Source organism: Notolepis coatsorum, assembly GCF_963971535.1.
Source record: "Notolepis coatsorum genome assembly, chromosome: 14".
NCBI classification, from domain to species: domain Eukaryota; kingdom Metazoa; phylum Chordata; class Actinopteri; order Aulopiformes; family Paralepididae; genus Notolepis; species Notolepis coatsorum.
In genome coordinates this window covers 46846117-46855242 of record NC_140178.1, presented here as the reverse complement: position 1 = coordinate 46855242, position 9126 = coordinate 46846117, and positions in this window count along the sequence as shown.

Here is a 9126-nt window from a genome sequence, read left to right as displayed (position 1 = left end):
CGTACCTTCAGGTAGGCGTAGGTTATGCGGTGCAGAGGAGGGAGATGGAGGGAAGGTTGAGGGAGATGGGGGTCAGGGGGTTGGGGATTACGGAAATACTGAGTGGGGGAGGGGGAGATAAGGCGAAGGTGGTGATGGGGTTTTTGAGAAGTGTGGGGGTGTATGATAGGGTGTGAGGGACAGGGTCAGAGTTGGAATTTAGATAGAAAAGCTGAAATACACGTGATGCATAGAGTGTGGGGTATATAGTATAGTGTAGATCAGGGCTATTCAACTAAATTGTCCAGGGGGCCACATTGTCAGAAACCCATGGGGCCAGGGGCCGGACTGCCACGGCGCCTCCCCGTGCTATGAATATATGGTCACTTGACACAACACGCAACCACATTTTCACAACATTTATTTAAATGGGAACTATTTTACTATTTCTTTCACTATTTGGGCACTTTTACACAATTCCTGTGGGTTTATGGAACACCTCTGTAATTTTATTTTTATTTTTTTAATTCATTGTTTTGTATTTCTAATCAAGTACTCAAAAACAGCATTTTTCTACCTCAAGATCTTAAGCCGTTTTGAGCCTGGGCTCCAACCACAGTGGGAACTGTGTGGAAACTCAGCTGATTATCATGCAGCGGTGTCTCTCTGACATCACAAATCAGCACATTTTCAGATGACTCAGTTCAGTGAGGGTGAATATTGTGAGAGGAGAATTGGAAGAATGCGCCAATATGAGAATTAGAGACATAGATCATATTAATATAAGTCCACATAGCTAGGAAACAATGCTAAACACTGAAAAAGGCCATTTATAAGATACCGGTAGTTCCCCTTTAACTACATTGCAAAAGTAGTATACTTTTCAAAAAAAGTGCTTCATTTATGTGCCACATCTGCAACATCTCCTGCAAAAAGTGCTTCATTTATGACTGTGCAACAACTGCAACATCTCCTCTTCAACATTTCAATATAAAAATAAAATAAAAAACAAACAAGTGCATGATGTGCATCTGAACATTCTAACATCAACACTTGAACAAAAAAACACATTTATAGTGCAGCTGAGCTTATGAAAAAGTGCTTCATGTCTGTGCAACAACAGCAAATCACAGCATCTTATTAGCACTTATTGTCGACTCTTAACTCTCAAACATCAGGGGGGTGGGGGGCAGACAGGCCTAGCCTACATACACACATCTAATGAGAGCGATTGCACTTCTTTGACTGGGCAATGGCAGAGAAAGAGGGTTCATAGGAAGTGAGGGCTACCCGCAAACAGTGATGCAAATGCTCATTTGTCAAGGAGGCATGGTTGCTTGTTTTAATGGCATTCATGTGAGAGAAACTGGATTCACAGGTGTATGTTGAGCCAAACATTGTTAGCACAGATATTGCCAGCGTTTTTATTTTGGGGAATGTCTTGACTGAAAGTGAAAGTGAATACACTTTATCCAAAATGTTGTGGTGGATTCATTCTCAAGTGCCTGCTTCAGAGCAGATGATGCTTGCATGTCAATTATTTCAAGTTGCAGGAGACCTTCATCAATGTGAAGTGATGCAAGGAACTCTTGTCCTTTTGTGGAAATAGCAGCTACATTGGCAAATGGGTTGCTCACAAAATGCATCAATTCTCTGGACATGTCAAATTCATCAAATCGACTTGCAAAGTTTCCCCTCAATTTATCAATGAAATCTGTCATTAATTGAGTGACTTTTGGCTCAATTGTGCGTGTTAACGTTGACATGAAAAGAAAAAAGTAAAAAAAAAAAATATATATATATATAATTATTATTATTTTTTTATAATTTTTTCTTTTTTTTATTATCATGTAATCTTTGGCGGGCCGGTCAGAATCATCCCGCGGGCCGGATCTGGGGAATAGTGTGGTTCTAGGAAGTTGTTTTGTAGGTTAGGTAGTTAGCGTCAGGGTTAGAGAGCCTGGAGACTGGCCCGATCCCCGGGTCGGTAGGTGGCGGTAATGCCCCAAACAGTGGGTGGCCGACCGCCGTAAAACCCCAATAAGAAGAAGAAGAAGAAGGTATGCGTAGGTATCAGGCACGTGCATACACAGGGGTGAAGGGGTGCCCGGGCAGCTTATAGCTTATCCGCAACAGTAAGTTACTTCCGGGGTAGGCCTGATTGGCCCTGACAGGCACGTGACACGCAACTTTCTCTGCCGCGCGGCACGCTCCACGGAGCCGAGCGGCAGAGCTTGCGGAATTACGTAACCGTCCAAATACGCCATGACTTTCATTCGGCGCTTCAGCTCACCTGGCAGAGCAGCGGTCCTGCGATCCTGCGGTCCGTTGTTGGTGAGTTTGAATCCCATCAAATCTTTTTTTTTTAACGTGATTTTTTTTTTAACGTGTATTCTTTCGCCGGTTAAGGTTAGGCATGGTTAAGGTTAAGGTTAAGGTTAGGCATTGTTTCGGAGTTGGTTAAGGTTAGAACGGTTAAGTTTAGGCTGTAGCGCTGAGAAGAAGGAGTCGGAGGCGGTGTCTCGAAGTTAAACCTAATTCCTTTATTCATCAGCGTAACAACAAGTCGACGGAGTCGTGTCGACAGTAAAATAAGAATGCCGGTGGCAGGAAGTGCCACCCTATAAATCGTCCGGGGGGAACTACCATTCCCAACGAGTTCCTTGTGAATTATGTACAGTCACTACACAAGCCCCCCCAGAATTCACCCATAGTCAAAATCCCCCCGGCGTGGGGGAACAATTGCCCGGCCTCTGCGTGTGCGGAAAGCCGGGGGCGGGGAGGGCGGAGTGGCATAAGCGCCCGCGCCGTCCACGACACCCGGGGGCACGAAATGGCCTCGGCGAGCGCGGAAAACCGGGGGCGGAGAGGGGAAAGCGTCGCAAGCGCCCGTACCCTCACCGACACCCGGGGGTGCTGGCATCGGTGAGGCCGCCGGTGGCTCTGTGGGCGGTGGCACCCGGGGCAACGGCGGACGACCCCTGCGGGGGGGAAGGGCCAACTCCAAAGGCTGTGAAACGTCTACGTGAGCGGGCTTGATCCTGTCTATTGACACGGTCTCCGTCCTACCGCCCATGTCGACCATGAGGTCCTTGTCACCGTGTCGCAGGACCCTAAACGGGCCATCGTAAGGGGGGCGTAGGGGCCCACGGTGCGCATCGTGGCGAACAAAAACATACTCCGCCGTGTGCAGGCTGCGCGGCACCCGGGAAACGGGGGTACCATGCTGCGACGTGGGAATCGGGGCGAAGGTCTGAGCCGCTTCTCGCAGGGTGGAACGCTGGCTGGCCGCGGACCAAGGGGTTGTCGCGTCCGGAATGAAATCCCCCGGGACGCGCAATGTCTGGCCGTATAACAGTTCCGCGGACGAGGCCTGCAGGTCTTCCTTGGGGGCGCTCCTAAGTCCGAGCATGACCCACGGCAGCTTATCCACCCAGTTGCCGTCTGTCAGGCCTGCGCGCAGCGCCGCCTTCATGGACCGGTGGAAACGTTCGCATAGCCCGTTGGCCTGCGGGTGGTACGCGGTTGTACGGTGCAGCTTAACCCCCAGGCTGCTGGCGACCGCGTTCCAGAGCTCTGAGGTGAACTGCGAGCCCCGGTCGGAGGAGAGGTCAGACGGGGTCCCGAAACGTGCGATCCACGTGCTGATAAAGGTGCAGGCCACGTCGGAAGAAGACGTCGAGGCGAGGGGAACGGCTTCCGGCCATCGGGTGGTCCTGTCCACCATAGTGAACAGGTAGGTAAACCCGTGAGAGGAAGGAAGCGGGCCCACAAGGTCAACATTGACGTGGTCGAATCTCCTCTCGGGAACCACGAATGTCACAAGCGGGGCCTTGGTATGTCGGTGCACTTTAGCCCGTTGGCAGGACACACACGCGTCGACCCAGGCCATCACGTCTTTCTTGAGCCCTCGCCACACAAACTTCTGTGACACCAACCTGCTCGAAGGCTTCCTACCGGGGTGAGACAGGTCGTGCACCGCCTCGAAAGCCCGCCTGCGCCAGCCTATAGGGACCAGCGGCCGGGGTTGCCCGGTGGAGAGGTCACAGAGCAGGGACGCGCCCGAGCCGCCAATCGCGACGTCTCTGAGGCGCAGACTGGTATCCGCTGTCCTGAGGGCCTGGATGTCGTGGTCGGAGGCCTGTTCCGAGCCCATGGCGACGTAGTCGAGGCCCAGTTGCACAGCTCCGATGACGACCCTGGATAGGCAGTCTGCGACCACGTTGGCTTTCCCGGCGATATGCCGTATGTCTGTCGTGTACTCGGAAATGTACGAGAGTTGGCGCTGTTGTCGCGCGGACCACGGTTCCGCCACCTTGGACATGGAGAACGTGAGTGGTTTGTGGTCGACGAAGGCCGTAAACTCCCGGCCCTCCAGCATGAAACGAAAATGGCGCACCGCCAACCAGAGACCTAGGAGCTCTCTGTCAAATGCGCTGTACTTGCGCTCCCTGGGGGTCAGTTGACGGCTGAAAAACGGCAGCGGTTGCCAGGCGCCGTCAACGTATTGTTCATGCACTGCGCCCACGCGTAGTCTGATGCGTCGGTGGTAATGGCGACCGGGGCCCCCGGTGACGGGTGAGCCAACATGGCTGCACCCGCCAGGGCCGCCTTGGTGGCCGCGAAGGCTGTCGTCCTCTCGGCCGTCCAGTCGACCGGCTGGTTGGGGGACTTGTCCTTCAGCGCCTCGTAAAGCGGCCGCATGGTGTGGGCCGCCCGGGGGATGAACCGGTGATAAAACGTCACCATCCCGAGAAATTCCCTGAGCGCCCGGGCCGTCGGGGGTCGTGGGAAAGCGGAAACGGCCTCCACTTTCGACGGGAGGGGGGCGGCCCCCCTCCTGTCGATGAGGTGTCCGAGGAACCGTATGGAGGTCAACCCGAACTGACACTTAGCCGGGTTGATGATTAGGCCGTTTTGGCCCAGCCTCGTAAAGAGGCATCGTAGGTGCTCCAGGTGCTCTTCGGGCGAGGAGCTGGCGACGAGGATGTCGTCCAGGTAGACAAAAATAAACGGCATGTCTCTGAGCGTCGAGTCCATTAGCCTCTGGAAAGACTGTGCCGCATTCTTCAGTCCGAACGGCATCCGTAGGAACTCAAATAGACCGAAGGGTGTTACCACCGCCGTCTTCGGGACGTCCAAGGGGTGTACCGGCACTTGGTGGTAACCGCGTACCAGGTCTACTTTTGAAAAGAACAGCTTACCCGCCAGGTGCCCTGAGAAGTCCTGGATGTGGGGGACCGGGTAGCGGTCTGGCGTGGTAGCGTCGTTGAGGCGTCTGTAGTCCCTGCACGGTCTCCATCCCCCGTCCGGTTTGGGCACGATGTGCAGCGGCGAGGCCCAGGGGCTGTCCGAGCGTCGGACAATCCCCAACTTCTCCATGTTGGCGAACTCTGACCTAGCGACTGCTAGTCTGTCAGGGTTGAGCCGGCGGGCCCTAGCGTACACGGGAGCTCCTTGAGTCTCTATGTGATGCTCGACCCCGTGTTTGGTGGTCGCGGCCGAGAACGTAGGCTGTGTCAAGCCGGGAAACTCCCGCAGTAGGCGTTGGTACACGTCACCTTCTGCGAGCGAGCTGGCCAGCCCGCTGTATACCACTTCATTGCGCACACAAGTCAAGGAAGCGTACGTCTGGGCGTCTACCAGGCGGCCGTGCCTCACGTCCACGAGGAGCCCATGTGCGCAGAGGAAATCCGCCCCGAGTAGTGGGAACGAGACGTCGGCCGTGACAAACTCCCACGTGAACCGCTGTCCCCCGAAACACAACTCCACGGTCCTCGTGCCGTAGGTGCGGATCGGGTTACCGTTGGCGGTCGTCAGTCGCGGACCCCCCCCCCCGCCGGCGGTGTCCTCCACCGTCGCCGGTAGGACGCTCCTCTGTGCTCCGGTGTCGCAGAGGAATTCTCGACCAGAGAGTGTGTCCTTAATGAAGAGTAGCCTGTTCGACGTACCTGCGCTCACGGCCGCTACTGGGCGCAGGTGTTGGCGTTTCCCGCCCTGACAAAAGTACAAGGCGGGCGGCACTTTGTTGCTTTCGCGCCGAAGCGTGCATGGAAATAACACAGGCCTGTGTCATTATTGCCGTCGGCCGCGGCGCCCCTCTCCATCTTCACCCCTCCCCCTCTGGGCATGTGCGCCCGTGTCGGGGCCAGCACCTCTGGGGCTAAGTGCTGCGTGGCCAGGTAGAACCGATCTGCCTCCTCTGCCAGAGCACGGGGATCCACAATGTTTGTATTGGCCAGCGCCGTCTGCACCCGTGGCGGCATGTGTCTGAGGAACAGCTCTTTAAATAAAAAGTTCGGCCGCTCGGCGCCCAGTAGATTCAGCATCATCTCCATATGCGCCGACGGCTTGCTGTCTCCCAAGCCACGTATATCCAACAAGCGTCGGGCCCGCTCAGACGGCGACAACTCAAAAATCCTGAGTAGGTGCGTCTTAAACGCCTCATATCTATCCCGGGCCGGCGGAGCGGTAATGAAGCCTACCGTTCTCGCCGCCGTAGTGTTGTTCAGACTCGAGACGACGTGGAAGTATTGAGCGGCGTCATCCACGATTCCCCGTAGGGCGAATTGCGCCTCCGCCTGGGCGAACCACGCGGCCGCCGACTGCTCCCAAAACTCAGGCAGTCTGAGAAAACCAGCGTTGTTTGCCATGTTCGTCGTATTCTCCGTCTCGGAAACTTCTTCGAGACTAATGTCAGGGTCACCAGTGTAGCGCTGAGAAGAAGGAGTCGGAGGCGGTGTCTCGAAGTTAAACCTAATTCCTTTATTCATCAGCGTAACAACAAGTCGACGGAGTCGTGTCGACAGTAAAATAAGAATGCCGGTGGCAGGAAGTGCCACCCTATAAATCGTCCGGGGGGAACTACCATTCCCAACGAGTTCCTTGTGAATTATGTACAGTCACTACAAGGCGCTGTTAAGGAGCTGGTTAAGGTTAGAGTTTGTCTTAGAGAATGGCAATATTCTTTCTATGGTTAAGGTTAGGCATGGTTAAGGTTAAGGTTAAGGTTAGGCATTGTTTCGGAGTTGGTTAAGGTTAGAACGGTTAAGTTTAGGCGCTGTTAAGGAGCTGGTTAAGGTTAGAGTTTGTGTTAGAGAATGGCAATAGACAGCCTATTTCCGCGCGACAGCTCTCAGCAGCCTCGTTGCGCGTCCTGAGTTTGCCGCGTCACGTGCCTGTCGGGGCCAATCAGGCCTACCCCGGAAGTCACTTACTGTTGCGGAACAGTTACAGGCGCCCGGGCACCTGCCTTTTTCATTTCTCATTAGAAAGTGCCCTTTTTATGCCACCCTATTTTTTATTTTATTTTTTTTTACAGTTGCACATATATATATACTGCCCTGCCCTTCCAAATGAAAGATGTCACGATAGAATCTAAATATTAGGTAAAGAAAGAGAGAGAAATGCCACCCCTCTCGTAAATAATAGGTCCTTCCAGCCAACATGTAAACCGCGCAGGGCCAGCAGTGCACTGAACAGGAAATTGATATCCAGCTGTTGTTGAGCTCACAGTGCCCTCACACTCGAGTCGAGACCTCTTTTTTTACAGTTACTATTTCAACTAAAACAAAGCAAGAGTACACATCAGGTAAGGTATTTGCCCAACAAAATAAAATGTCGGGTTTGCAGTGCACTGTATATTTTCGTGAAACACGTCGCCAGCCCCTCCCTGTCTGCTGCTGCTAGTGCAGGAAAATCACGCAGCTCGCTCTCTCTCTCTCTCTCTCTCTCTCTCTCTCTCTCTCTCTCTCTCTCTCTCTCTCTCTCTCTCGCAGCTGTTGGTCTGGAGCGCATATTGTGTTATTAAAGGGACACTATGTAGTTTTGGTGACATCTATCGGTGAAACTGAATGTACCATGATATACTTGTATTAACCCCAAAAATCGGGCTCGCGCGCTGTGCGCGCTCGCATTACATTTACTAATTAATGCCCTTTTATGATTACGGGCACCTGCCTTTCTAAAGTCTTGTGCACGTCCCTGGTAGGTATATCGATGTGCTCGTTGATCGTTATCATTATCATTATGAATTGAAAATGGGGGACCCTAGGGGAGCTCCAGTAGCTCACCGCGTACCTCGAGCGCTATTTCGGCGCTGGGGACAACCGTGCTCGTCACGGATCTGGGGTTTAGCGAGTTCGAATCCCGGACTGCAGCCGTGCCTTTCCCAGAGTGTCTTCCCCCCCATCTGAACCCCTTCAGCCTGTTTCTGTCGGTCATTCTTGACCAGAGTAAATGCGATAAACGCAAAAAAGAGCCAGCGGAATGGCCAAAGTTTAAAAAAAAAAGAAAATGGGGGACCCTGATGTAAACAAGACGAAAGTCTTTCTCTGGTCTGCATCCCCTTAACAATTGTGTGTATTGAGTCGTACTGTATTGTACCCATTCTGCAATCTGTTAATAACGTTTTCAATCAATCAATCAATCAATCAATCAATCAATCAATCAATCAATCAATAAATCAATCAATCAATCAATCAATCAATCGACTGCTACTACCTACAAACAGTGGTGCGTTATTGATTTCATGTCATGGTTCCGGCCAGGGATCCTGTCCGAACAATATGAACAGTGGTTTTCTGCCGCCCTCTGGTGGCCAAACGCAGCAGCTCCAGATATTGGACCTTATCAGGCCTTTAGTCCTAGGTCTTCTGGATATCTTTAATGCTGTGTTTCCTCTGTTCATGTTGTGTGGTGCGTTTTAGCTTGTGTTTAAAAGGTTTTATCTTTTCATATGTTTCCGTTTAAAGGTTCATCTCTTTTACATATGTTTTCTGTAAGTGTTAATACATTACATGTGTTTCCTTTAACACTTTGAATGCCCATAACAAATATTCTCGGGTTTACCCCCCGCGGGTTGAATGCCCATAACGAGAATCTTAGTTTTTTCTCGTTTATTTTATTTTATTAGCGATCATTTATTAGTGAATTCATATTTCATCAACCGAGTCTACCGTTGGTAAATCAGCCACCCCAGGCGCTCAGATGTGAAAAAGCGCCCCCCTATCGTCTCCCAGATGGTAATTCACCCTTTTGGATTGGACTCAATGAAAATGCATGGGGAAAAAAAACCCGGACTCCACATTTTACTTCTCACGCATGTAACCAGGGCCGATCAGCTTCATGCTGGACCCTCAGCACAGC